The sequence below is a fragment of the Nicotiana tabacum genome, chromosome 1, assembly GCF_000715075.1.
Source record: "Nicotiana tabacum cultivar K326 chromosome 1, ASM71507v2, whole genome shotgun sequence".
Taxonomy (NCBI): Eukaryota; Viridiplantae; Streptophyta; class Magnoliopsida; order Solanales; family Solanaceae; genus Nicotiana; species Nicotiana tabacum.
This window is the reverse complement of record NC_134080.1, coordinates 57242950-57267769: the sequence shown is the minus strand read 5'-3', so window position 1 is coordinate 57267769 and position 24820 is coordinate 57242950. Positions and strand designations below refer to the sequence as shown.

At 36.7% G+C, this 24820-nt stretch overlaps 1 pseudogene; it reads right to left on the bottom strand.

Moving 5' to 3' along the window:
* LOC107763491 (vacuolar-processing enzyme-like) overlaps nt 1–24820 on the bottom strand; it is a 35993-nt pseudogene that overhangs the window by 5662 nt on the left and 5511 nt on the right.

Sequence of the window (24820 nt, the reverse complement as noted above, 5' to 3'; positions counted from 1 at the left end):
GCTTGGGGGTCCACGAGGTCACGAGTTCAAGCCGTGAAAACAGGCTCTTGCGGAAACGCAGGGTAAAGCTCCATACAATAGACCCTTGTGGTCTGGTCCTTCCCCAGAACCCCGCTATTTAATTAATACACCGGGCTGCCTTTTTTTTAATATGGAAAGAAGTCTAAAAACAATAAAATGCATCAACTCATTTTTTGCTCTTTGATTACCAGAGAAGGGACCATAAAATTTGTTCATACATGTCTTCCATCCAGGCCACACTGTACAAGTCTCCCAAGCACACACCGTTAAACTCAGGAGGGGACACTCCTGTTGCGGAAGCCAAATGTATATAGTATGAATGAGTCACAACTACTATACCAAAAATTATGGCAGCCACCAAATAATAAATAAGACAATAAAGCAACAATAAAAGGAACACCAAAATTTGCGAGGTTCGGCCAATTTTGCCTACTTCCTCGAACACAACCAATATTTTATTCCACTCCAAAAATACAAGTGAAATAATACTAAAGAGAGAAGATACAAATGCCTTAAAAAGATAAGAAGGCAAATGAGAGGTGTTTTAAAATCCTAAACATTAGGCCTCCTTTTTATAGGGAAACATCCCCCCAAATGAGGTCCTCTACCGATGTGGGACAATATTTTGCCAATCAATAAATCTCCACCTTGACAAAATTCCACTTCTTCAATTTTCTCTTAATAACAAATCTTGGTTGTGTCTTTATCTTCAATCTTCAGTGTTCAACAATGTTGATCAAATCCAAAACAATGTTGAAACTTGACCGCAGTCACCACTTTTGTCAGCATATCAGCAGGATTCTCTGTAGTATGAATTTTGTTTACCGTGACTCCACCTTCTTCTATGATTTCTCGTACGAAATGATATCGAACATCAATGTGCTTCGTCCTTGCATGATAAACTTGGTTCTTCGCTAATTGAATAGCACTTTGACTATCACAAAAAATTGTGATACTTTTGTATCCAATACCAAGCTCTTTTAGCAATTCATGAAGCCAAACTGCCTCCTTCACAGCCTCTGTGATAGCCATGTACTCTGCCTCTGTTGTAGACAAAGCAACTGTTGACTGCAAATTAGACTTCCAACTAACTGGTACCTTTGCGAAAGTAAACACATAACCAGTAGTTGATCTTCGTTTGTCCAGATCACCTGCAAAATCTGAGTCACAATATCCAACTACAGATTGATTGCCTTCCTGCTCAAAAACTAACCCAACATTTACAGTATTATGAATATACCGTAGAATCCATTTCACAGCTTGCCAATGCTCCTTTCCTGGATTATGCATATATCTGCTAATAACTTCAACAACTTGTGAAATGTCAGGTCTCGTACAGACCATTGCATACATCAAGCTACCAACAACATTTGCGTATGGTAACTGTCGCACCTCCTTTTTCCTGCGCCCGCGAGGGTGCAAGGGAGTTTTCTCCAATTAAAGGACAGTCGAAACGGGATTTGTTTGTTTGTTTCAGAGTCGCCACCTGGGAATTTTAAGGCGTCCCAAGTCACCAATTTTAATCCCTGAATCGAGGAGAATATGACTCTGTTTATTATTCTGCGAACCAGAAATCCGGATAAGGAATTCTGTTAACCCGGGAGAAGGTGTTAGGCATTCCCGAGTTCCGTGGTTCTAGCACGGTCGCTCAACTGTTATATTTGGCTTGATTATTTTGATTTATTAAATACATTTTTATTGCATGATTTTATTGTTACCGCTTCTATTTAAATTGTTTATAATTAAAGACCCTTCTTCGAATCGAATCACGCGTACGTGTATTCGTTTTTAATATTTTTTAACGTGAAAATCGTGTCACGCGTACGTATACACAATGATATTGATAATATAATTTATTTATTTATTTTTTCGAAATTTTTATTTATTTATAAAAATAGACTTAAGTTCGAAATTGTGCTTAAAATAAAATTAAGAATGTCCGTCGCTCTTGTATCATTAAATATTGAACCGCACATCTCGAGTTATATGAAATTAATAATGATATTCTCCGAGAAATTTCTTTTATTAAATATTCGATCGAAGTTGCGCGAACGCATAATCCGAATTGCCTTTAGAAATATAATTAGGTTACGCGAACGTATCCCTAATCACAAAAATATTCTTGACGGTAGTATAAATTTGTTTACAAATTGTTTATTATATCCACTTATTTTTATATGAAAGCCATAGAGAAACATTGATTTAGACGTCTCTATATTTCTTGAAAAAAACATTCAAAAGTTATTATGTGTTCACCGCAAATCTTATTTTACGCATATGAATTATATTCCTCCAAGCCATTCAAATTTTAAAGAATTAATGATATGAAAAAGAAACAAACAACAGGTAACTAAAAAATATTATCATTTTTTATCGTGGATACAACATTAATATATCAAAAAATCGAATCGCATATAAAAATGGAAAAAGAATTAATTTGATAAACAAATTAATAGTTCCTGAAGAATTTTCATTGTTTCATTTAAGGCGAACTCTTCTTCTATATATCTTTTACATAAAATGCCACGATTCGTTTATAAATCCTATGTCCTTCTTATGTATTTGTTTTAGTCCAAAGTTGCAATGGTTTGGTTAATGTTTGCAATGGAAGATAAGAGTCAAGTTGATAAGAAAGAGAACTATTATACAAATTGATTCAATAAAATTACATCACATGCAATATAGTTATACGTTTGAACCATTCCTAATATTGTATCAACTCACCTTCCACATATGATTATATATATACTCATCATCATGCTATATATGAACATACAACTTATATCAATCTAAAAAATCAGATTTTTTTTACAAGATATACTAATAATGTAATTTATTAATACTTCCATTCTACTTTGCATTTAGCTAACAATATTACGGGATGTAATTAATGGCCCATTTTATGCCATGTTCGCTACCTTGATATTTTAATCATGACTTCACTTAATGAAAATTCCGAAATAGATGATATTATTACAACACTTAAACGAATTTTAAGAGGTAACAATTATCTTATATTCATTACGCCAAACGTACTACTATATTAATCAACTGAAACAAAACCAAATTTTAACTACTAAACTTGAATGAATGGAAAACAGAATTATAATTCCCGAACTTCATTAATTTGTCATGTTGAAGCTTTTCGTGACATGAATTTACAGATATGTACCTGATATTGGAAGCAAAAGAAAATGATGATGAGAATCAGCAGCAATAATAACAGTACAATAGCAACAACTGCCCAACAATAGTAACAACCCAGTAACAGACCGGTGGAGTAGTAATCCCAAAAACAAAAGCTTTAAGCTTTAAATGAAACAACAACCATTAATACTAATTTCAAACAAAGAAAGAAAGCAGTAGATTTTTTAGCTTTTATTTTTATTTTTGAAAGCTTAAATATTTTTCGGAATTTTTCTCTCTTCTATTCTCTGTCCGTTTTTTTCTCTCTATCTGTATTCTTGTTCTTCCCATTTGTCTTCAAGACTTCCCATATATATAATCCCATCCCATAAATCTTTTAATCAATTAAATCAATACTTTTTCTCTACCCAACCCATTATCTTTCCACTCATCCCCATTACATTAAATAAACATATCACACCACCCCATTATATTTTGTCCCCCGTGCTTTAATTAAAATAATGCAAGATTCCCCTTTAATTTAAATCTTGTCCCCCCTTTATATTAAATAATCATATCACAACCCACCCCATTTCATTTTGTCCCCCATGCTTCAAATAAACAATTTCAAAATGTACAATTCCTAAACTACCCCTTCCGACCTTACTGAAATTACCAAACTACCCCTGAACGTATTACAAATTTACCAAACTACCCATCAGCTATAACACATCAATTAATCAAACTTAACCAAAATATAGACAATATGATCAATTTCTAACAATGTTCAAACAACAATATGAACATGGATGAACATCATAACAACAATATCACATGAACACGATTTTAACAACATTTCAACAACAAATCACATGAACACAAATTGAACAACAAAGAACAACTAAAATTTGATTGAACAATATTTTAGCAACAAACCTATTTTCGGATTTAAACAACAACAACAAACAAGTATATTTAGATTTCTAACTTCAATCATATTGAACTTAAAATCAACTACTAACAACATTACAACAAACAATTCTTATATTAAACTTTAAACAAGATTATGAGAACAATTCAAGCAATAATCATAAATGGTAAACAAGAAATCAAACTATACAAAATTCGGATTCAAGATTATCCAAACAAAGTATGAACATGAATGGATCTATTTTAAGACAACAAACATGACGGATTAAACGATTAAAACAATATATTCCTTTAATACAACTAAATTCTTTAAACAAATAACAAGATCGACGAAGAAACAATTATGAACTTAAACTTGAACTTAACAATATTAACAATTTCTAACAATACATAAACACATGAAACAAATTGAAGAAATAGTTGATTAAATTTCAATTTGAATCTAACAAACATCAAACTAACAAATACTTACTTAAACAATAATACAAACATGAAATAAACATGAAAACAACTAATTAAACTTCTATTTGAAATCTGAAAATTAATTTAACGAAACATATGAACAAACTAAAATTATTTCAACTACGGACAAACAAAACAAACATTGAATCATTTATCGATTTTGAATCCGAAAAACAACGAACAACAAAAAAAATATGGACGAAATTTGGAAACATAAACCAACTAACCGATTCGAAACAACGACGAATAAACGAAGAAGATGGAGAGGAAGGAGCAGCAGTCCGCAGCTGAATGCTCATGGCTGCTCGTCGCAGCTCCTCGCAGCTGAACGCTCATGGCTGCCCGTCGCAGCTGAACGCTCATGGCTGCTCGTCGCAGCTGAACGTTCATGGCTGCCCGTCGCAGCTCGTCGCAGCTGAACACTCATGGCTGCTCGTCGCAGCTCGTCGCGGGCAGCAGTTGACGTGTTCGGAACAGGAGCAGCTGGTCGACCATGGCAGCAGCTCGACATGCTCGGAACAGGAACAGCTGGTCGGAGGAAAGGAAGCCGCAACGATGGGGTTTCTCCTTCGTTGGTCGAGGGTTTTTCCGGCGTGATTGGGGTTGGGGTCGCGAAAGAGGTTGTGTCGTTTGGTGGTGTTTGGACGGTGCTTGGGTGGTGTTCGACGAAGGGGGGTGGCTGCTGGGTAGCCATGGCAGCTCACTGTTTTAGAGTTTGGAGAAGAAAGAAGAAAAGAAGAAGAAGAATGATAGGGGGGGCGGATGACTTAGGTCATTTTTAGGGTTTTTGGTTTTTTTTTTTGTTTTGTTTTGTGTCTTTGAAATGCAAGATAGGGGTATTGGGTCTTTTGGGTTATGGACTGGGTCGACCCAGTTCGAAATGGACTGGGTCGTAGGGAAGATTGGGCCATTTTTTGGGCCTATGGCTTGAAATTGAAGAAGAGGCCCAATTCCGACTTTCTTTATATTTTCGCTCTTTTTTTCTTCTTTTATTTTTCTAAAACTAAATTATAAAAATACTTAAACTATTATTAAGAACTAAATTAAGTTATAAAAGCACAAATTAACTTCCAATAACAATTAACGCACAATTAAGTGTTAATTAAGCATAAAATTGTATATTTGGACATTAAATGCTAAAAATGCAAACGATGCCTATTTTTGTAATTTTCATTTTTTATAAACAAATTTAATTACTAACAATTGTAGAATTAAATCCTACATGCAAAATGCGACGTATTTTTGTATTTTTTATTAATTTAACAAATAAGAAAACACAGACAAATACAAATAATTATCCAAAAATATCACAAAAACACTCAAAATTGCACATCAAGAAAAATCATTTTATTTTGCATTTTTTTGGGAGTATTTCTCATATTGGGCAAAAATCACGTGCTTACAGCTGCCCCTCTTTGCCCGAAGACACGAAGGGTTTTCGTGCAAAGATAAAGTGAGCGATTTTTTGCCCATCCGAGTACTCTGTGTGAAGCATTTTTTTGAAAAAGATTTGACCGAACCTTTGCTTCAAAGGTTTCCTACATATCCTGGGCTAAACAGGAATCATGTCAATGTAGTTCGGGAAGTTTTGGTAGCTGGGACTACTGTGGGACTGCATTGTTACTGTTGTTGCATGCTATTACTACTGCTTACTGATCTTCTTGTTACACCATGCTTAAAAGAAAACAAGAAGCTAGGCTAGAGTACAATTTGTTTTTGTTGCCTTGCTTTCTTGTCTGCTTGCATTTTTTCCCGGTGCTTTTCTTCTTTTTGACACATGCACTTGAGTTTGTGCTGTGACCTCTTGTTGGAACCTTCTGTTTCCCGGTGCCGGGGAATTTTATTGTTTCCTGCTGGGGATTCCTATTGTAACCCTCTGTTTTATTGTTCTCTGACTTGATCTTGAAATGTATGCCTCTGTTATCTGGGCGGGCTCCCAACTTCAATACTTGAAAATTAAAGACTTGAAATGTATGCCTCTGTTATTTGGGCGGGCTCCCAACTTCAATGCTTGAAATATAAAGACTGAATGTATGCCTCTGTTATTATGGGCGGGCTCCCAACTTCAACACTTGAAAAGTAAAGACTGAATGTATTCCTCTATTATTATGGGCAGGATCCCAACTTCAACACTTGAAATGTAATCGTCATTCCTCTCTTCAGGCGGGCTCCTGACTTCAACATCAACTTTGAAAATAAAATCCTATTCGAGGGCGGATGAACCCAAAATATCCTATTCGAGGGCGCATGAACCCAAATATCCTATCCTATTCGAGGGCGGATGAACCCAAAAGATCCTATTCGAGGGCGGATGAACCCAAAATATCCTATTCGAGGGCGGATGAACCCATAATATCCTATTCGAGGGCGGACGAACCCAATATATCCTATTCGAGGGCGGATGAACCCAACAATATCCTATTCGAGGGCGGATGATCCCATTTTCAAAATCTTGGAATTGTCTTACCTCCGACTGTTTTTCTTCGAATCGTGTTGTCTTGCTATCTCTTAAAACTTGAATTAATTTCCTCGTTCCTCCGAGAAAATTTTCTACAATGGCAGAAAATTTTCTGCCCCAGTTTTGGTGCTTTTAAGATCCTATTCGAGGGCGGATGAACCCAAAATATCCTATTCGAGGGCGGATGAACCCAAAATATCCTATTCGAGGGCGGATGAACCCAAAATATCCTATTCGAGGGCGGATGAACCCAAAATATCCTATTCGAGGGCGGATGAACCCAAAATATCCTATTCGAGGGCGGATGAACCCAAAATATCCTATTCGAGGGCGGATGAACCCACAATATCCTATTCGAGGGCGGATGAACCCAAAATATCCTATTCGAGGGCGGATGAACCCAAAATATCCTATTCGAGGGCGGATGAACCCAAAATATCCTATTCGAGGGCGGATGAACCCAAAATATCCTATTCGAGGGCGGATGAACCCAAAATATCCTATTCGAGGGCGGATGAACCCAAAATATCCTATTCGAGGGCGGATGAACCCAAAATATCCTATTCGAGGGCGGATGAACCCAAAAGATCCTATTCGAGGGCGGATGAACCCAAAAGATCCTATTCGAGGGCGGATGAACCCAAAATATCCTATTCGAGGGCGGATGAACCCAAAATATCCTATTCGAGGGCGGATGAACCCAAAATATCCTATTCGAGGGCGGATGAACCCAAAATATCCTATTCGAGGGCGGATGAACCCAAAATATCCTATTCGAGGGCGGATGAACCCATAATATCCTATTCGAGGGCGGATGAACCCAAAATATCCTATTCGAGGGCGGATGAACCCAAAATATCCTATTCGAGGGCGGATGAACCCAAAATATCCTATTCGAGGGCGGATGAACCCAAAATATCCTATTCGAGGGCGGATGAACCCACAATATCCTATTCGAGGGCGGATGAACCCAAAATATCCTATTCGAGGGCGGATGAACCCAAAATATCCTATTCGAGGGCGGATGAACCCAAAATATCCTATTCGAGGGCGGATGAACCCAAAATATCCTATTCGAGGGCGGATGAACCCAAAATATCCTATTCGAGGGCGGATGATCCCATTTTCAAAATCTTGGAATTGTCTTACCTCCGACTGTTTTTCTTCGAATCGTGTTGTCTTGCTATCTCTTAAAGCTTGAATTAATTTCCTCGTTCCTCCGAGGAAATTTTCTACAATGGCAGAAAATTTTCTGCCCCAGTTTTGGTGCTTTTCCTTGTTCTCCAGGTGGACGCCTGACTTCTGATATTTCAACTCTTCTTCCTTGTTCTCCAGGTGGATGCCTGATTGCTATTTCAACTGTCCTTCCTTGTTCTCCAGGTGGACGCCTGACTTCTTATAATTCAACTGTTTTCCCTTGTTCTCAAGGTGGGCGCCTGATTGCTTCTTTGATTCTTCATCCTCATTCTCCAGGTGGACGCCTGATTTCTTCAAAAAAAAAAAAAAATTATCCTCCACTCTGCTTTGTTCTTGCTTGCTGGGGATAGTACCACTGTGGGAGTCTCCTTTCTTCCCCTCCTTCAAATTTGTTTTTGGGTTTTTTTTTTTTTCAACACTGCTGGGGATAAAAGTGTTATTTTCTTGGGATAACGTTGTTGAGGATAACGCTGCTGGGGAATTTTATCCCTTCAAATCGATGCTTCATTTTTTTGGAAGCTGCTGGGGAGGATAATGACTCTTCGCTTTTCTGAGCACAAATGTCATCTCTTTGTTCTGTCTGCTGGGGATCAACTTCCTCCATTGGAAGCTTATTATGTTGGGGGAAACCCTGGTTCAAAGACCACTTCCTTGGTGCTATCTTTATTCTTCCCCAAATGGGTACCTGATTTCCAGAAAATTTTCTAACTGAAAAGAAAATTTTCTGCCCCAGTTTGCATTTTCCCTTATGGTCTTCACTGCCATTCCATTTACCTGTTTCAAACCAAACAAAATTTGTTAGTTTAAAAACCCGGTGGTTGGTTATGATACTCCTACTGGGATGGTTTTTCCCTTTCTCCCTTCCCCACTCTATGTTGTCCGACCCTCTTGGAACTTGGTCGAAAATCTGTCGGGGATGCTCCTACATCTCGATGATCTGTCGGGGGCCCTCTTGGAATTAGGTCCACAATTTTCTCAACTGTTGTTTTCCTGTTTTTCTCCAACTTCCCCTGGAAATTTGGTCTTATTGGGATCTAGGCCCCTTTCATCATTTGGTCTTGCGACCAACTTCTTTTCTCTTTATCGCCTTATCTTTGGCGTGTCCTATTCGCATTTTGCTTTGCATCATTTTGGCAATTGGTAGTAAGCTCTGAAATTTCTTTTCAAAAACAAACTGCTGGGAAGGTAAGTCTTTTAAACCAAGAAATGAAAAAGTGATGATTTCAAAAAATAGAAAAAAGAAGAAGTCTTTCTGAACAAATGCTAGGGAAAAGGAAAGGAAAGAACTTATCTGAATGATATAACCGATTCCAACGATCATGTCATGCATTCCGGATTAATCAACCCAGTCTATTTGTATCAATCAACCTTCCAGACGGCCTCATGTTGCTGGGGATAAACAGGCACTCAACTCTTTGCGGATCCTTCCCGCCAATCTTGTTTTGTCGCCTCATAGTGCCCTTCGAGGGGTTTTCACTAATAAGACTCTCTCATTTATCTCAACTCCCATCGCCTTATGGTTCCTGTGAAGGTTTTCACCGATAAGACTCTCTCATTTTATTTTATTTTTCAGCTGGGAATTGGAGTGTTGCCGATATGACTCTCTCTGTTGGGGATTCTTTCGGCTATCAATTCAGTTCCAGCTGATGATCTTCTTCTTTGCTGGGGATCAGAGTGTTATTCCCGACTTCCATTTGCATTGACTTAGCACTTCTCAGATACTGATCGGGAGGCCTTTTTTGGACATCAATAGGGATTTTTGTGTATGGCTGAAAGGAGAAGGGGGTATCAAAAGTTCAAAAATAATTTTTAGGGGTAAAATAGTACAACTCTTGGAATCAAACTTTCTTGCCAAAATTACAAGCGCCAACTTCTGCCCCAGTTTTTCTTGCTTGGGGATTTTTATTTTGTCACAATATGTTACCTTATGCACACTATGTTACACTATGACCGAGCCGTGAGGCGCCTACGTATCCTTCTTTGAGGAATCAGGTCAAACGTAGTTCCCATTCCTTTGTTTTTTTTTTTGACTTTTCTTTTGTTCTTATTATCATTACTTTTTCCGTTTTCATTACTGATTCCCAAAAGAGGGGTATGAAAGAGTAAATAAGGCTTAAAAGGGGAAGCAAAGGTCAAAGTGTTTGGATAGAAGAAAGAATTGCCTCCGTCATTTCATTCTCTGATAAATGCTAAGTACAAACAAACAACAATTACAATTACCAGAAATCATAATATCTCTTAACTGCGTCAGAATTGATAGCCATGTCGACGCATTTCCCTTCGATATCTGTGGATCATAAAGCATCATCGGGCTTGCTCTGTTTAGATTGCGATAATCAACACACACCTCGGATTTTTCGTCTTCTTTTTTTTTTTTTTTTCATTGGCACCCCATTAGCCCACCAATCAGGATATCGAGCGGCCCGAATAACCTTAGTATTCAGCTGTTTGGTCACTTCTTCCTTAATCTTCCCACTCACGTTGGTTTTGAACTTCCTCAAATTTGCTGGGCGGGGGATAATGCCAGGTCAGTGGGCAATTTTTGAACCACTAGATTGGTGCTTAAGTCCGGCATGTCGCCGTATGACCATGCAAAAGGTTTTGAATTCAGTAAGTGCTTTGATTAGTTCTTCCCTGATGTTTGGTTCCATGTGGATGCTTATCTTAGCTTCCCTGATGTCATCCGCATCCCCTAGATTGACGACTTTCGTGTCATTTGAGTTGGGCCTTTTTTTTTTTTTTTAAATTGGCTCAACTCTTTGTTAATTTCTTCGAAGGCTTCATCCTTATCGTATTCCGACTTATCATCACAATCTTGTACTATAAGTTCGAAATCAGATTGATTTTTTTAGACTAGGCTGAAGATCCGTCGTGCATGCCATGTCATTAGAACCAGTAGAAAGAGAACTGTTCAGAAGAGAAAAATAAAAAGAAAAATTAAAACAATATAAGGAATGAGGAAAAAAAACTTTTACTATATTAAAATACGGGATAGCAAGGTTTCACACTTTGGCGAGCACAAGAAAGATTTGGATTACAACCCTGAATAATCCAGACAACAAAAAAGAAAATCAGAGCCCACTACCAAGACTCCCTTCGTATAGGAAGAGGAGTAGCCATTCAATTGTGGATTTTTGCTTTCAACCCCACAAACTGTACATCTGCCTCATTGGACCCTTTTCCCACCACCATAACTGGCTTGTCATCCACCTTTTCCAACTATACCACCGTTTTCCCACTGGTTAACATTTCTTTTGAACCGACACGGATCATCATCACTGTTTGTGAGGGTTTCTTTAGCTTCCCTCCTTCGTGCATTAGCTCAATCATGTGGGTTTCAAGGTGTGCCGGCAACGGGTTCTGATTGATGTTGGGTGCCTCTGGTGTCTGAACCTCAATCTTGTTGGTGTCAATAAGATTTTGTACTGCATGTTTCAACTTCCAACATTTCTCGGTATCATGTCCGGGAGCCCCCGAACAATACTCACAGCTTACCGAGTGGTCCATATTTTTGGGAAAGGGATTTGGCAATCTGGGCTCAACAGGACTTAACAAGCCTAACTGCCTTAATTTGTGGAACACAGCAGTATAGGTTTCCCCAACTCAGTGAATGTTCTTTGTATTTTTTCATTTCTGAAAGCCTGATTTCCCCGGAAACCTGCCCCTGGAGGGTTCTTGTAGGCTCTTGGTGGTGAATAGGTGTTTTGCAGTGGTGTATGTGTGTTCTGGGGAGCCGGTGCGTGCCATTGCGAGCGAACCGGAGGCTGAGTGTATGTTTGGGCTTGGTTAATAGAAGAATGGGGCTCTGAAGGGTGATAGTAGTGTTGGGATGAATTGTGGTGGTAAGTTGATTGGCGAGGTCGTTGTTGATTATAGTAAGGCGGTGAACCTCTGGGTCCCGACCAAATTCCTGAATCAACTACCGCTGCTTCCTCTCTCTTTTTTCTTCCGATTTCTCCTACCCCGCTTTGAATAGCTTGAGTAGCTGCCTTAATTGCTGAATAGCTCATAATTTTATTTGTCTTGAGGCCTTCTTCCACCATACCCCCCATCTTCACTACCTCGTTGAATGATTTCCCAACCGCTGAAACCAAATGGGCATAGTAAGTTGGTTCCAAGGCTTGGAGGAAGTAGTCTACCATTTCACTCTCCTTCATAGGAGGATCCACTCTTGCTGCTTGTTCTCTCCACCGGAAGCCGTACTCTCTGAAACTTTCATTGTGTTTCTTCTTCAAATTTTGTCAAAGATAGTCGATCTGGGATGATTTCCAGATTGTATTGGAAATGGTATGTGAATGTCTGTGCCAGGTCATCCCAGGTGTACCATCTCCCATGGTCCTGGCGTGTATACCACTCCAAAGCTGATCCGCTTAAACTTTGACTGAAGTAAGCCATCAATAATTCGTCCTTTCCCCCAGCTCCTCGCATCTTGCTGCAGAAACCCCTTAAGTGGGCTACTGGGTCGCCGTGCCCATTGTATAGATCAAATTTAGGCATCTTGAAGCCAACTGGTAATTGTACATTTGGGAACAAGCACAAATCCTTGTATGCTACACTGACTTGCCCACCTAACCCTCGCATGTCTCGGAATGATTGTTCTAGACTTTTGACCTTCCTGAACATCTCTTCTTGTTCAGTATTTTTGGCTGGCTTATCACTTTCAGTTGGGAGGTCAAAACGAGGAGTAGTTGAATATATTTCGGAGGCCTTGAGGGTGGGCTCCGGGGGGTAATATTGGTTATCCTGGGCCTGGAATGTAGACTCACTAGGAGATTTGTGGAATGTAGCCGGGGGAGGTGCTACGAAAACAGGAGTCACAGGTGGAGGAAAGTATGAAACTGGTTTCGGAGGTGGAGACTGCGGTGTCTGAGAGGTGGTTCCTCGGTAGTGTTGGTAAATGGGGAAATTTGGGGATAATTCAGTTGTAATATTATCCTGAGTTTGGGTCATTGATGGAGCAGGGTTAGTTGGGTAAGATGGGGGTAACTGTCCTGTAGACCAGGCTTGGTACATCTCAGCCATTTGCTGCTTGAGTTTAAACATCTCTTCTTTCATTTTCCCGACATCCATCTCCTCTAGCTCAATACCTGTGTCAACCTCTGGGATAGACATACTTTCGGGTATTGGTCCTTTTGATCTCGTGTGATAATGATAATATGCCAGTATACTCTTTAGAGAAACTAACTGCTTGAATTCTGAAAATGAACAAACTTGTTAGTTTTTTGAGAATTTAACACATATATAATTACACGTTGAGATGCAATGCTCCTAGACAAATATCCCCTTTCTATTATGCATTTGCTCGACTGCTTGTGTCGTCCCAACTTTCTTGAAAATTTTATTCACTTTTATTTTATTTTATTTTCTTATATATATTTTATTGTGGTGGTCGAATCTTATAGAGATTGCCTACGTATCATGACCCCGCATGAATCAGACCTTGCGTAGTTCGGACCTCGTGAATAAGTAAATGAACTAATATTTTTTTTTATTGGAACTGTGAAAGAACTGCTCAAAGGAAGTATATATATATTTTTTTTGATCGATTTCTTTTTGAAAGAAAAACTCGTAAAAATTCCTTTTCTTTTGATTTGAACTTTGAGAATTTCAAAAGTAAAAGGAAGTTTTTTTTTTCGAATTTCCATTTGTCTTTTTTTTTATTCTAAAGAAAAAAAATATTTTTGGAATTTTACTTTTGATAAAAGAAATGCTTCTAAAAAATATTTTTTGAATTTTGAATTTTCTTTTCAATTTTGAAAGAAGAATCAAAATATTTTCGAATATATATATTTTATATATATATTTTTTAATAATTAAAAAAAAAATCTAAAGAAGTCAATAATGGAAAATATTTTTGGATTTTTTTTTTTTGAAAATTGGGAGTCTAAAAAAAAACTTTTCCAGACTTTTAGGGCAGGACAAATATTTTTGCAACAAATAAAGATATATATACATTTTTTGGAAATAAAGAAAAACTTTTTGGATTTTTATATATATATATATTTGCAACAAATAATAAAACCACTTTCAACGCGACTCTTTTTATTTTATTATTTTGAATTTTTCAGAAACGAATAAAATAAAAACTATTTTAAAAGTAAGACTCTTTTTCATTGTCATTTTCAGGGGAAGACAAACTATTTTCCTTTATATATATATATATTTATTTTTTATTTTTTTGAAAAATAATTTTTTTGAAAAATAAGACAGAACAACGATTTTTTTTTCTTTCTATTTTTTCTTTGGTTTTAATAAAACAAACTAATAAAATATTTTTTTTTTCATTTTCTCAAAATTTCGGCAGAGTTTTGACAGTATTTGGGCATTGGCTTTTTTTTTTTCAAAAATAAACAGTCAATTCCCTAACCGCTATTTCTTTTTTTTCAATTTTAAAATATTATTCATGATATTCAAAAGTCAGTCAACACACAAATCCGGATCAAATAAATGCGCAAGTAGCAGCAAGTAAGATGCATCAGGATGGTCATTTTTTTTTTGGTACACCTGTCCTAGACAGACCCAACCCCTGTGTTGAGTCTCCAAAGTCAAATGCACGTGATGCAAACAATCGCTCCTACTAGGGATCCGGCATGAAGCTGAGTTATTCTAAGTGAAAAAACCTGAGGCATATTGATCTAGCCCTGGCTTACCCAAACGGACAGTTTGAGCCGATGCGGGGGCAACGTACCGGGAGCACGAAAGTCTACCCGGCCTAGTTACTTGTCTCAACTTCGTCTTATTTGGTATGACTTTAACAGAAAGGTGGGTCACGCGCACGTGTGCACCATAAATTTAGAAGACTCAGAAAGAAGGGGGTTTCGTAGCAGTTGTATATATTCATAATTCAAATAATATTAAAGCGGTAAAAGTGTCATTTAGCACATTGGGCATATATCATGTAAAAAAATCAGATAATAAATAAAGCCAACTATAACAATTATTTTAAGCTCGAATTCTTGAACCCTGAACCAGTGGTTTTGGTTTTAAATCCCCAGCAGAGTCGCCAGAGCTGTCGCACCTCCTTTTTCCCGCGCCCGCGAGGGTGCAAGGGAGTTTTCTCCAATTAAAGGACAGTCGAAACGGGATTTGTTTGTTTGTTTCAGAGTCGCCACCTGGGAATTTTAAGGCGTCCCAAGTCACCAATTTTAATCCCTGAATCGAGGAGAATATGACTCTGTTTATTATTCTGCGAACCAGAAATCCGGATAAGGAATTCTGTTAACCCGGGAGAAGGTGTTAGGCATTCCCGAGTTCCGTGGTTCTAGCACGGTCGCTCAACTGTTATATTTGGCTTGATTATTTTGATTTATTAAATACATTTTTATTGCATGATTTTATTGTTACCGCTTCTATTTAAATTGTTTATAATTAAAGACCCTTCTTCGAATCGAATCACGCGTACGTGTATTCGTTTTTAATATTTTTTAACGTGAAAATCGTGTCACGCGTACGTATACACAATGATATTGATAATATAATTTATTTATTTTTTTTTCGAAATTTTTATTTATTTATAAAAATAGACTTAAGTTCGAAATTGTGCTTAAAATAAAATTAAGAATGTCCGTCGCTCTTGTATCATTAAATATTGAACCGCACATCTCGAGTTATATGAAATTAATAATGATATTCTCCGAGAAATCCCTTTTATTAAATATTCGATCGAAGTTGTGCGAACGCATAATCCGAATTGCCTTTAGAAATATAATTAGGTTACGCGAACGTATCCCTAATCACAAAAATATTCTTGATGGTAGTATAAATTTGTTTACAAATTGTTTATTATATCCACTTATTTTTATATGAAAGCCATAGAGAAACATTGATTTAGACGTCTCTATATTTCTTGAAAAAAACATTCAAAAGTTATTATGTGTTCACCGCAAATCTTATTTTACGCATATGAATTATATTCCTCCAAGCCATTCAAATTTTAAAGAATTAATGATATGAAAAAGAAACAAACAACAGGTAACTAAAAAATACTATCATTTTTTATCGTGGATACAACATTAATATATCAAAAAATCGAATCACATATAAAAATGGAAAAAGAATTAATTTGATAAACAAATTAATAGTTCCTGAAGAATTTTCATTGTTTCATTTAAGGCGAACTCTTCTTCTATATATCTTTTACATAAAATGCCACGATTCGTTTATAAATCCTATGTCCTTCTTATGTATTTGTTTTAGTCCAAAGTTGCAATGGTTTGGTTAATGTTTGCAATGGAAGATAAGAGTCAAGTTGATAAGAAAGAGAACTATTATACAAATTGATTCAATAAAATTACATCACATGCAATATAGTTATACGTTTGAACCATTCCTAATATTGTATCAACTCACCTTCCACATATGATTATATATATACTCATCATCATGCTATATATGAACATACAACTTATATCAATCTAAAAAATCAGATTTTTTTTACAAGATATACTAATAATGTAATTTATTAATACTTCCATTCTACTTTGCATTTAGCTAACAATATTACGGGATGTAATTAATGGCCCATTTTATGCCATGTTCGCTACCTTGATATTTTAATCATGACTTCACTTAATGAAAATTCCGAAATAGATGATATTATTACAACACTTAAACGAATTTTAAGAGGTAACAATTATCTTATATTCATTACGCCAAACGTACTACTATATTAATCAACTGAAACAAAACCAAATTTTAACTACTAAACTTGAATGAATGGAAAACAGAATTATAATTCCCGAACTTCATTAATTTGTCATGTTGAAGCTTTTCGTGACATGAATTTACAGATATGTACCTGATATTGGAAGCAAAAGAAAATGATGATGAGAATCAGCAGCAATAATAACAGTACAATAGCAACAACTGCCCAACAATAGTAACAACCCAGTAACAGACCGGTGGAGTAGTAATCCCAAAAACAAAAGCTTTAAGCTTTAAATGAAACAACAACCATTAATACTAATTTCAAACAAAGAAAGAAAGCAGTAGATTTTTTAGCTTTTATTTTTATTTTTGAAAGCTTAAATATTTTTCGGAATTTTTCTCTCTTCTATTCTCTGTCCGTTTTTTTTTCTCTCTATCTGTATTCTTGTTCTTCCCATTTGTCTTCAAGACTTCCCATATATATAATCTCATCCCATAAATCTTTTAATCAATTAAATCAATACTTTTTCTCTACCCAACCCATTATCTTTCCACTCATCCCCATTACATTAAATAAACATATCACACCACCCCATTATATTTTGTCCCCCATGCTTTAATTAAAATAATGCAAGATTCCCCTTTAATTTAAATCTTATCCCCCTTTATATTAAATAATCATATCACAACCCACCCCATTTCATTTTGTCCCCCATGCTTCAAATAAACAATTTCAAAATGTACAATTCCTAAACTACCCCTTCCGACCTTACTGAAATTACCAAACTACCCCTGAACGTATTACAAATTTACCAAACTACCCATCAGCTATAACACATCAATTAATCAAACTTAACCAAAATATAGACAATATGATCAATTTCTAACAATGTTCAAACAACAATATGAACATGGATGAACATCATAACAACAATATCACATGAACACGATTTTAACAACATTTCAACAACAAATCACATGAACACAAATTGAACAACAAAGAACAACTAAAATTTGATTGAACAATATTTTAGCAACAAACCTATTTTCGGATTTAAACAACAACAACAAACAAATATATTTAGATTTCTAACTTCAATCATATTGAACTTAAAATCAACTACTAACAACATTACAACAAACAATTCTTATATTAAACTTTAAACAAGATTATGAGAACAATTCAAGCAATAATCATAAATGGTAAACAAGAAATCAAACTATACAAAATTCGGATTCAAGATTATCCAAACAAAGTATGAACATGAATGGATCTATTTTAAGACAACAAACATGACGGATTAAACGATTAAAACAATATATTCCTTTAATACAACTAAATTCTTTAAACAAATAACAAGATCGACGAAGAAACAATTATGAACTTAAACTTGAACTTAACAATATTAACAATTTCTAACAATACATAAACACATGAAACAAATTGAAGAAATAGTTGATTAAATTTCAATTTGAATCTAACAAACATCAAACTAACAAATACTTACTTAAACAATAATACAAACATGAAATAAACATGAAAACAACTAATTAAACTTCTATTTGAAATCTGAAAATTAATTTAACGAAACATATGAACAAACTAAAATTATTTCAACTACGGACAAACAAAACAAACATTGAATCATTTATCGATTTTGAATCCGAAAAACAACGAACAACAAAAAAAATATGGACGAAATTTGGAAACATAAACCAACTAACCGATTCGAAACAACGACGAATAAACGAAGAAGATGGAGAGGAAGGAGCAGCAGTCCGCAGCTGAATGCTCATGGCTGCTCGTCGCAGCTCCTCGCAGCTGAACGCTCATGGCTGCCCGTCGCAGCTGAACGCTCATGGCTGCTCGTCGCAGCTCGTCGCAGCTGAACGTTCATGGCTGCCCGTCGCAGCTCGTCGCAGCTGAACACTCATGGCTGCTCGTCGCAGCTCGTCGCGGGCAGCAGTTGACGTGTTCGGAACAGGAGCAGCTGGTCGACCATGGCAGCAGCTCGACATGCTCGGAACAGGAACAGCTGGTCGGAGGAAAGGAAGCCGCAACGATGGGGTTTCTCCTTCGTTGGTCGAGGGTTTTTCCGGCGTGATTGGGGTTGGGGTCGCGAAAGAGGTTGTGTCGTTTGGTGGTGTTTGGACGGTGCTTGGGTGGTGTTCGACGAAGGGGGGTGGCTGCTGGGTAGCCATGGCAGCTCACTATTTTGGAGAAGGAGAAGAAGAAGAAAAGAAGAAGAAGAAGAATGGGGGGGGGGGGCGGATGACTTAGGTCATTTTTAGGGTTTTTGGGTTTTTTTTTTGTTTTGTTTTGTGTCTTTGAAATGCAAGATAGGGGTATTGGGTCTTTTGGGTTATGGACTGGGTCGACCCAGTTCGAAATGGACTGGGTCGTAGGGAAGATTGGGCCATTTTTTGGGCCTATGGCTTGAAATTGAAGAAGAGGCCCAATTCCGACTTTCTTTATATTTTCGCTCTTTTTTTCTTCTTTTATTTTTCTAAAACTAAATTATAAAAATACTTAAACTATTATTATGAACTAAATTAAGTTATAAAAGCACAAATTAACTTCCAATAACAATTAACGCACAATTAAGTGTTAATTAAGCATAAAATTGTATATTTGGACATTAAATGCTAAAAATGCAAACGATGCCTATTTTTGTAATTTTCATTTTTTATAAACAAATTTAATTACTAACAATTGTAGAATTAAATCCTACATGCAAAATGCGACGTATTTTTGTATTTTTTATTAATTTAACAAATAAGAAAACACAGACAAATACAAATAATTATCCAAAAATATCACAAAAACACTCAAAATTGCACATCAAGAAAAAATCATTTTATTTTGCATTTTTTTGGGAGTATTTCTCATATTGGGCAAAAATCACGTGCTTACAGTAACCTTGACATATACTCCTGTTCAGCTTCATCTTTTGGCGACATAGTAGTACTTAGCTTAAAATGGGGAGCAAGTGGAGTACTAACTGGCTTAGTCTTCTCATCTATGCCAAAACGTTGTAGTACTCTCTTCAAATATTCCTTTTTAGATAGACAGAGTTTCTTTGAACGTCTATCTCTTATTATCTCCATGCCAAGAATTTTCTTTGCCTCACCCAGATCCTTCATCTTGAACTCCTTCTTCAGTTGAATCTTCAACTTATCAATTTCTTCCGAATTCTTGGAAGCTATCAACATATCATCAACATATAGGAGAAGATATATAAAGGAACCATCTTTAAGCTTGCGCAAATACACACAATGATCGTACTTGCTTCTCTTGTACCCTTGCCGCGACATAAACTTGTCAAATCTTTTGTACCATTGTCTAGAAGATTGTTTCAATCCGTACAACAATTTTTCAAGTTTGCATACCATATTTTCTTTTCCAGCAACTTTGAATCCTTCTGCCTGAGTCATGTAGATTTCCTCCTCCAAGTTTCCATGTAAAAACGCAGTATTTACATCCATCTGAACTAGTTCCAAATCCAACTGTGCTACCAAAGCCAGCATAATTCTAATGGAGGAATGTTTTACAACTGGAGAAAACACTTCATTGTAATCAATTCCCTCCTTTTGAGCATATCCTTTAGTCACCAATCTTGCTTTGTAGCGAACATCTTCTTGGTTAGAAAATCCTTCTTTCTTTGCAAATACCCATTTGCACCCAATTATTTTCTTTCCCTTCGGGAGATTGGCCAATCTCCATGTATGATTTTGATGAAGGGATTGTATTTCATCATTCATAGCAATCCTCCACTTATCTTCTTCTGAACTTTGGACTGCGTCTTTATAAGTGGTAGGAACATCATCAGCTACAATTGAGGCGGCATAAGCAACCGTCTCTATAAGACGAACAGGTTTTGTTATTGTCCTTTTTGGCCTGCTAGTTGCAATTGATTCAAGTTGTTGTTGAGGTTCCTGAGTTGGAATCTCCCTCTCTACTGGCTCTTCTTCCAGAGGATAATCTTCATATGTTTCCTTCTTTGCTTCTTGTGTAGGAAAAATAAATTTTTCCTCAAACTCCACCTGCTTAGAAGCACCCTCATTTTGTTTGGTATCTTCTGTTACCTTATTTACCGTAGCAGATTCATCAAAGGTAACATCCCTACTGAATATTACTTTCTTTGTCATAGGACACCATAAGCGATATCCTTTGACTCCAGAAGTAATCCCCATAAAAATAGCCTTATTTGCCCTTGGATCCAATTTTGACTCTATTACATGATAATATGCAGTTGAGCCAAATACGTGCAAAGAGTCATAATCTACAATAGGCTTTCCATACCATTTTTCAAATGGTGTCTTGCCATCAATAGCAGCAGATGATAGACGATTAATGAGGTGGCATGCACATGTAACTGCCTTAACCCAAAATTCTTTGCCCAAGCCAGCATTGGACAACATACACCGTACCTTCTCCAGCAAGGTCTGATTCATACATTCTGCCACTCCATTATGTTGTGGTGTATGTCTGACAGTGAAGTGTCGGACGATGCCATCATTTCCACAGACCTTATTAAAATGATTATTTTTGTATTCACCTCCATTGTCTGTGCGAATACACTTGATCCTCCTGCATGTTTGATTTTCCACCATCATTTTCCATTTGAGAAAAATTCCCAACACTTCATCTTTGCTATTTATTGTATACACCCACACTCTTTGGGAAAAATCATCAACAAAGGTTACAAAATAGTGCTTTCCACCCAATGAAGGTGTTTTGGAAGGACCCCAAACATCAGAGTGTACATAATCCAAAATACATTTAGTATTATGGTTTGCTGTACCAAATTTAACCCTTGTCTGTTTCCCTTTGGTACAATGCTCGCAAAACTCCAAGTTGCAAGCCTTTACTCCTTTTAACAATCCTTGATCTGATAAAGTTTTCAAGGATTTACCTCCAGCATGTCCCAAACGCATTTGCCATAGCCTGATTGCTTCTGCCTCTTTTTTGTCACTGGATGTTATTGTTGTTGTCCCGATAAATGTACTACCGCGATAACGGTACATATTATTGTTCTTCCGATTGGCCTTCATTACCACTAGTGTACCGGAGCATACTCTCATCACTCCATTTTCTACAATTATTTTGAACCCTTTTGATTCTAGGGCTCCCACAGAGATGAGATTCTTCTTCAAATCCGGTACATATCGAACATCTGTTAATGTTCTGATCATTCTATCATGGTTCCTTAATCGTATTGAATTAATGTCATATGAGGTAAGAGGGTTGTTATCCGCTCTGTGGATGACTCCATATTCTCCTTCTTGAAAATCTACGAACCAGTCCATGTTGGGACACATATGATAGCTACAAGCCAAGTCCATCAGCCATATGTCTACTGATGTTGATGGCTCTGTTGTAACTAATGAGAAGTCTGAATCATCACAATCAGCTACATTTGAATCCATAATGGCCTTTCCATTGTTATGTTTGGCCTTATTCTTCAACTTCGGAGAGTCTTTCTTCTAGTGTCCCTTTTCTCGACAAAAGACACATTCATCTTTGCTGGGTCTAGATCTTGACTTGGATCTTCCCTTCTTTGTCCTCATTTGATTTTGAGGACGACCCCTCACAACCAGTGCTTCTCCTTCTCCGCCCTTTTGTTTTTCTCCCTTTCTTTGTTCATAGCTGTACAAAACCGAACAAACTTCTCTGAGAGAAATTTCGTCATTCCCATGGAATAGAGTAGTTTCAAGGTGCTCGTACTCATCAGGAAGTGACCCCAACAACATCAAGGCCAAGTCACCATCATCAAAAGTTGCATCTATATTTTGCAAATTTGTGACCAACTTATTGAAACTGGTGATATGTTCGTTCATTATGGTACCGGGAACATAGGTGAAGCGAAACAGTCTCTTCTTCATGTACAATTTATTTTGACTGTTTTTCTTCAAAAATTTATCCTCAAATGCTTTCCATAATTTACTTGCAAAAGTTTCATTTGTGTATGAATATTTCTGCTCTCTAGCAAGGTAGGATCGAATGGTACCGCAAGCAACACGGTTGATAATTCTCCAATCTTCTTCTCCAATAACATCTGGTCTTTTTTCTTCAATGGCAAGATCTAGCCCTTGTTGAAAAAGGACATTTAGAACCTCGCCTTGGCACATCCCAAAATATCCTGACCCGTCAAAAATTTCTACCGCAAATTTCGCATTTGACACAATTCTTGTCATAAGCGAAGATGCCAATGATGACGTATCGTTGACACTTGATGTAGATTCTTCTTGTTTATTGTCTCTCATCTTTGACACAAATATTATTTAATAGCTGACGACACAAATCAAGATTATTTCCTTTCTGGTGTGGAAGATCAGACTAAGCTACAACCGCAGAGCATACTCAGACAGAACCTTGACTCAGTTATCAAGATAAATCTTTTCTGATGTGGAAGATCAAACTATGCTGCAACCACAGAGCATACTTGAACAGTACCTTGGCTCTGATACCAATTGTTGCGGAAGCCAAATGTATATAGTGTAAATGAGTCACAACTACTATACCAAAAATTATGGCAGCCACCAAATAATAAATAAGACAATAAAGCAACAATAAAAGGAACACCAAAATTTACGAGGTTCGGCCAATTTTGCCTACTTCCTCAGACACAACCAATATTTTATTCCACTCCAAAAATACAAGTGAAATCATACTAAAGAGAGAAGATACAAATACCTTAAGAAGATAAGAAGGCAAATGAGAGGTGTTTTAAAATCCTAAATATTAGGCCTCCTTTTATAGGGAAACATTCCCCCAAATGAGGTCCTCTACCGATGTGGGACAATATTTTGCCAATCAACAACTCCACCATCATAGGTACCACAATATGTTGCCCAACTGTTTTCATCTGGTTTTGATGCAGTCGTGACATAGATGTCGAGACCTTCGGGAAGAAGACCATCAAACATGCTACCAGACTCACAAGCTTCTAGGTAAAACACCTGAAGATAGAAAAATATAACATCATCTAACATAAAATTCAGACCTTAAAATTCACTTATCGAAATCCTGAAAGATTTAAACAAGCAAGTTACCACTTACCAATCTGTCAAATGTCCATGAAGTATGCTTCTTTTTCAACACATCAATCAGATCATTTGCATAAACATCTTCTCCACTTGGCATCGCTGACAACAGTAAAAGCATGAAATAAATACGCATATCCTGATCATGATCAATTCCAAAGTATGATAAAAACCAGGAGAGAATCGCCAATTTTGTAGTCAATATATATTAGCTTCATTTACGATTGCCTAACCGTGGCATTAGGCGAGAAGTTCCTAACAAAACTGATTATCCACATTCAACTGTACGTAGTGACTAATAATCCAATATATACTAGAATCAAATGGTTAGCATTAGCATTCAAATAGAAATCAAGAACCCCTAAACTCAAAAAATGTGAAACAGACCAGACTAATTAGCAAATTAAGTTATGCAATATACAAAGAATAATAACTCGATCGAGGAGATAGAGGCTACTTACAAACTACACCAGGGCCGCCATGATCAGTATAATAGATGAAGATATGGTCATTTGGACCACTGTTCACTACTTTCCCACTGCCCCCAGTGATACCACTTTTGTTCGCAAGAATAACATTGTAAAAAGTGTGAGCATTAACATCTTTTCCTACGTAATCCTGTCTCAAGAAAATAATAACACCTCATAATTAAGCAAAAACTCTTAGTCTTGAAAATTTTCAAGGAATATATTGAACCAGGAAAGAACAAAAACAAACCTTAGGAACACCTTTGTAAACATCATGGCCATGTGGATTATTGATGATGATTCCAGGTCTGGGATTCATAGTATTGTTAGCAATGTCATCGTATATGAATACGATGATGTTTTCATCTTTTAGACCTCCATCCTTCAATAGTTGGTAAGCGTGGCATACATCTGCCTGAAATCATTTAATGACCAAACAAATATGAAATATATAACATTCAACTTT